Consider the following 5,683-nt stretch of genomic DNA (forward strand, 5'->3'; position numbering starts at 1 on the left):
TTACAGGCACACGCTACCATGCCAGGCTAATTTTTTATTTATTGTAGAGATGAGGTCTCGCCAAATTGCCCAGGCGGGTCTCGAACCCGCGGGCTCAGGCAATCCACTCACCTCGGCCTCCCAAAGTGCTGGGATTACAGGCTGAGCCACCAAGCCCAGCCAGATTCTGAATTATTAATGGCTAGATCAACTTCATAAGACATCACATTGAAGCCTTTCCACTTGGGGTGTTCTAAGCACCGGGGCATATGGCTGCTTTCTATACAAGAAGGATGTTGGTGTTATCTGAAGAATTCTACCAGCTATTAAGTGACATATCTATGCCTCTAAAAGAGATCTGTAAGACCGGATGCAGTGGTTCACACCTATAATCCCAGCACTTTGGGAGGCTGAGGCAAGAGGATTGCTTGAACCCAGGAGTTCGAGACCAGTCTGGGCAACACAGCGAGACCTCATTTCTATAAAAAATAAAGAAAGTAGCTGGGCATGGTGGCATGAACCTGTAGTCTCAGCTATTCAGGAGGCTGAGGCAGGAGGATAACTTGAGCCCAGGAGTTTAAAGCTATGGTGAGCCATGATGGTGCCACTGCACTCCAGCCTGGGCAACAGAGTGATACCCTGACTCAAAAGTAAATAAATAAATAAAAGTAATAAAATAAAATAAAATAAAATAAATTGTCTGTGGACTCGCAGCTAGTCACATGCAATTAGTGGCAAGCACAGGCCTGCTTATACCAGGCTGAGTGTGAGCTAAAAATCCCAGGAAGCCGGGCTCGGTGGCTCAGCCCATAATCCCGCGCCTTTGGGAGGCTGAGGTGAGTGGATTGCCTGAGCCCGTGGGTTCGAGACCCGCCTGGGCAGCAAGACCTCATCTCTACAATAAATCGAAAAATAAGCTGGGTGTGGTAGCGCATGCCTGTAATTCCGGCTACTTGGAAGGCTGAGGTGGAAGGATCGCCGGAGCCCAGTGGGTCGAGGCTGCGGTGGCCGGGAGCGGCCACAGCACTCCAGTCTGGGCAACAGTGAGACTCCAACTAAAAAAAAAAAATCCAGGAGAATGGTTTTATTTCAAAATGTAAGGCTGTGCACATTAGGACAAGGAGACAGTGTGGTAGACAGAATGCTCTCCCCAAAGACATCAGTGCCCTCACCATTGGGACCTGTGACTATGTTATATTACATAGCAAAAGGGACTCTGCTGGTGTCATTAAGGTTATGAGCCTTAAAATAGGGAGATTATTTTGGATTATCTGGGTACACCCAATCTAATCACATGAGCCCTTCAAGTAGAAGACTTCCTGGCTAGATAAGGTAGAAGGGGGAGGTTAAGCAATCTGAAGCATGAGAAGAACTAGACCTACCATTGCTGGCTGGCAGACAAAGGGGCCACGAGCTAGAGAATGTGAGTGACTTCTAGAAGTCATACTGATTCCTGTCTGATAGAGAAGAAAGAGAACTGACATCCTATAGCCACATGGAACTCAATTCTGCCGACAACTAAATGAGTGTGGAGGTGGATCCTTCCCCAGAACCTCCAGATAAGAGCCCAGATCAGCTGCCACCTTGATTTGGCCTTGGGGGACCTGGAGACACCAACTGAGTCTACTCAGACTTCTAACCTACAATATGTGAGACAGAGTTGTTTTGTTTTAAGCTGCTAAATTTGTGGTAAAATATTATAGCAGTAATATAAAATTAGTATAGACAGTAAGCCAAATCCTATTAGGAGTGGGATATAATTACAACTTTTTTTTTTTGAGTTGAAGTCTCACTCTGCCTCCTAGACTGGAGTGCAGTGGCATGCTCACAGCCACCACAGCCTCAACCTGCTGGGCTCAGGCGATCCTTCTGCCTCAGCCTTCTATAGACACATGCCACAATGCTCGGTTAATTTTTTGACTTATTGTAGAGATGAGATTCACCAAGTTGCCCAGGCTGGTCTTGAACCTGTGGGCTCAGGTAATTCTCTCATCTTGGCCTCCCAAAGTGCTAGAATTACAGGCTGCCTTTTTTTTTTTTTTTTTTTTTTGAGTTAGGCTGGAGTGTCCTGGCATGATCACAGTTCACCACAGTCTTGACCTCCTGGGCTGAGGCGATCCTTCCACCTCAACCTCCTGAGTAACTGGGACTACAGGTATGCGTCATCATACCTGGCTAATTTATTTATTTATTTTTTTGAGTTGGAGTCTCACTCTGTCACCCAGACTGGAGTGCAGTGGCCACCGCAGCCTCAACCTTCTAACCTACAATATGTGAGATAGAGTTGTTTTGTTTTAAGCTGCTAAATTTGTGGTAAAATATTATAGCAGTAATATAAAATTAGTATAGACAGTAAGCCAAATCCTATTAGAAGTGGGATGTAATTACAACTCTTTTTTTTTGAGTTGAAGTCTCACTCTGCCTCCTAGACTGGAGTGCAGTGGCACTACGCTCCCAGCCACCGCAGCCTCAACCTGCTGGGCTCCAGCAACCCTTCCGCCTCAGCCTTCCAAGTAGCCGGAATTACAGGCATGTGCTACCACACCCGGCTGATTTTTTTGATTTATTGTAGAGGTGAGGTCTCACCAAGTTGCCCAGGCAGGTCTCGAACCCGCGGGCTCAGGCAATCCACTCACCTCGGCCTCCCAAAGTGCTGGGATTACAGGCTGAGCTACCGAGCCCGGCCATACCTGGCTAATTTAAAAAAAAAATTTTTTTTTGTAGAAATGAGATCTCGCTATGTTCCTTAGGTTGGTCTTGAACTCCTGGGCTCAAATGATCCTCCGACCTGCCTCAGTCTCCCAAAGTGCTGGGATTACAGGTGTGAGCCACTGCATCCAGCCTAAAGATCAAGTTTAAATGTGCCTTACTGCACAGGTAAAACTAAGTCTGGAGAGTTATACTCCGAAAGGTTCACACAGGTTCTTTTTAGGTGGTGCAATTAAAAATGTTTTTCCATTTGATCTAATTTCTGAATTTTCTAAAATGAATTCGAATTATTTGTGTAATAACTAAAATAAGTGCAAAAATGTACACAAAATGTGCCTCCCTGGAGAGGTTCCTAGGGCAGGGGGGGTAGGGCCAAGGGTCTTACCATCTGTTTTACTGGGAGTAGCTCCGATTTCTCTTGCATTTCCTAGTTCATCTCACTTCTCAGAAGAGACCAGCCTGCTATTTAGAGATCCAGGAGGGAGGGCCTGAGGCCCAGAGAGTAAAGAGCCTGGACAAGTGAAGACAGAAATGAAGCATCATTCACTCTGAGACAGTTGGAGGCCCATTGGGCACGACTCAGGGGCGTGAAGAGGGAGGAAGGGCAGGAACAGCCGAACCTGCTTTGCTGGTGGATGAAAAGACAGGAATAGAGGGGTCAAGGTGGGTAGGGCTGGAAGCCTTGTGAACACATCTGTCTGTTCAAAGGGAGTAAAAGGATAGAGCAGGTTCCTACATAGGTGCCAGATATGGAGAGAATATGTCCGTGGCAGGAGGGCAATACCAGGCTGGGGCCGCCCTTGAGGGTGGCTGGGCAAGAATGATGGGCCTCTCCTCTCCTCAACATCAGCCCAAAAGAACTTCACAGGTATCAGACGTATTGCCCTGAAAACCACAGCAGGAGCCACAACACCAAGGAAATGGACCTTACAGCCAGCAAGATCATTTAAAAAGAATGAAATGAGCCGGGCTCCGTGGCTCAGCCTGTAATCCCATGCCTTTGGGAGGCTGAGGTGAGTGGATTGCCTGAGCCCGCGGGTTTGAGACCCGCCTGGGCAACTTGGTGAGACCTCATCTCTACAATAAATAAAAAATCAGCCAGGCGTGGTAGCACGTGCCTGTAGTTCCAGCTACTTGGAAGGCTGAGGCGGAAGGATCGCCGGAGCCCAGCAGGTCGAGGCTGTGGTGGCCGGGAGCGGCCACTGCACTCCAGTCTGGGCGACAGAGTGAGACTCCAACTCAAAAAAAAAAGAATAAAATGGGATTACTACATTTAAAATAGATCACAAAACTTTGTACGTATAAACTTTAAATTTTGGAGATGAAAAAATAACAGATTACAAAGGACCACAAAAAATAACCAGTGGCTCTGATCAGTGGCTCACATGTCCAAACGTAGTCAGGGGAGCAAGTGCCTTTGCTGCACCCTCTTTTATGTGGCCTGTCCTGGCTGGGGAGCAAGCCAACATTGGGGATGACCAACATGGCTTCCTTTTTTAGGCTTTTGGTAGTTCTCCTCATATCTCTCCCTGGTTCCTAGAAGCCGAAGCGGGGGAAGTGAGGCCACCAGGTAAGGCATAGGTGTTAGTAAGGAGTCTGAAAGAGGATATTAATTTCCCCCACACCACACCCTGGTACACACACTTAGCTTTGGCACAGCCTCTTGTATTGCAGGCCAGATCCAGAGCTTCCTGCAACAGACCAGAGCCAGGAAAAGCAAAGGGGACCTATAGCACCCCAGGAGACTATGAGGAGTCAGATATTCCTCAGAGGAACAAGTAGCACTAGGAAGTGGTGAAGGAGGGTGGACCCTCAGCTTCCCCACGGCCTGATGAAGACTCCTCCACAAGGGAGGCAATGTGGAGGCAAATAGAGATGAAAGACAAAGAAAAGACGGGTGCTGGCAGTGGTGTGTTCTAGTCCTTCCTCGAGGCCCTGCCTTCTGTCGCTGGTCCTTGTAGCTCCCTATGCCCTTCCTAACTGTTGTTATTAGAAGACCCCTTTTCCTTCAGCGAGTTTGAGCTGTCTCAGAACCTATGCTGGTCACTGCTAGGCGAGTCTGCAACATCGCCACTGTGAGATCCCTTAGGGCCCCAAACCATTTAACCTTAGAGATTTCACTTTTAGAGATCCACATTAAGGAAATAATCAGAGTCAGACAAAGATCTTAATGAATAATAATTTGCATGAATGAATATGAACAATAATTTTAATATGAGTATGAATAATAATTTTCTAAATGGATATATATTTCATTAGGACAGGATACACAGCTGTTTTGTTCACAGCTGTATTCCCAGAACCTGACTCAGTATCTACTGAACAAGTTAATAAACCTAACATTGATCTTTGGAGAATGGTTGCATCAGTACTATACATCCATATAAAGGAATAAGTATTTAAAGTCTTGTTTTAGGCAGGGCTCAGTGACTCAGCCTGTATTCCCAGCACTTTGGGAGGCTGAGGCTAGTGGATTGCCTGAGCCAGCGGGTTCCAGACCGGACCGGGCAATTTGGCAAGACCTCATCTCTACACTAAATCAAAAATTAGCCAGGCATGGCAGCATAGGCCTGTAGTTCCGGCTACTTGGAAGGCTGAGGCAGAAGGCTTGCTGGAGCACAGCAGGTCGACGCTGCACTCCATCCTGGGCAACAGAGTAAGACTCCAACTCAAATAAACAGACAAATAAATAAATAAATAATAAATAAATAAACTTCAGTGACATTGGAAAATCTATTCACTATAGAAATTTTAAAACTACATGTACATAATGTTTTTCCAATGATGGGAAAAGTATATGTACACAGAAAACAATAGTGTAAATAAATACACCAAAAATGTTTGCAAGAAACTAACATTAGGAAATGATTGTGGGTGATTTTGATTTTTTTGTTTTGTTTTTTGAGTTGGAGTCTCACTCTGTTGCACAGGCTGGAGTTGCAGTGGCACGCTCACGGCCACTGCAGCCTCGACCTGCTGGGTTCAGGTGATCCTT

At 46.4% G+C, this 5,683-nt stretch overlaps 1 protein-coding gene across 1 annotated transcript in view; it reads left to right on the plus strand.

Annotated features, from left to right (window-relative positions):
- The window catches only part of LOC103269949 (left-right determination factor 2-like), a 55,732-nt gene that overhangs the window by 6,974 nt on the left and 43,075 nt on the right, over nt 1-5,683 (plus strand). The gene's annotated exons all lie outside the window — the stretch shown is intronic.

Source organism: Carlito syrichta, unplaced genomic scaffold (genome assembly GCF_000164805.1).
Source record: "Carlito syrichta isolate Samal-C Ts95f unplaced genomic scaffold, Tarsius_syrichta-2.0.1 Scaffold309649, whole genome shotgun sequence".
Classification (NCBI taxonomy): Eukaryota; Metazoa; Chordata; class Mammalia; order Primates; family Tarsiidae; genus Carlito; species Carlito syrichta.